This window comes from Chrysochloris asiatica, unplaced genomic scaffold (genome assembly GCF_000296735.1).
Source record: "Chrysochloris asiatica unplaced genomic scaffold, ChrAsi1.0 scaffold00429, whole genome shotgun sequence".
NCBI lineage: Eukaryota > Metazoa > Chordata > Mammalia > Afrosoricida > Chrysochloridae > Chrysochloris > Chrysochloris asiatica.
Window position 1 is genome coordinate 805,351 of NW_006408947.1, and position 621 is coordinate 805,971.

Here is a 621-nt window from a genome sequence, read left to right on the forward strand (position 1 = left end):
GCTTCTTGCTTTCAAAGCTTCCTTAGAGATTTCAAGATGCCAATGTTGGTTGTTATGCTTTAATTTAAATTTCAGCCTGTTTTGTTTTTAAACTCTCTTTCCCTCTCTACAGTCCTGTCCTGCCCTTTCCTGTATTCAAATACAAAACAAAAAACGTTCAGGGTCTGCTCTTGTGCTGAGTATCTGTGCACCTGTGTGGCAGAAGAACCCACCAATGTTGAGGGTGGGGGTGTCCTCTTGCTCAGGATCCCTCCTCTAGTCACCAGAATGGAGGTGGGCAAATAGTGGGCATGCCAATGACCAGATAACAAAAAAAAAAGAAAGAAAGAAAGAAAAGAAAAGAAAATCATAACAAAGCAAAACTGACAAAGTGTATTGTCCACCTTTGCTCCAAGGTTCCCGTGATATTTTTCCATGGTGTTTCTGCTCCCCCGCTTGGTCTTGCCATTTGGTGTCACCCAAGATATTGGCTCCAGGCCTCCGAGCCCAGCCCATCAGATACAAAAGTACGCTATTTTTTACTTCAGCTTCAAGTTCCACAATCTATAAGCCTTCAAACTTTTAAAATATTCTTATCTCTGTGGTTCTGAGTTTTGGAGCTCTGCCCTGGAACTGCTTTGC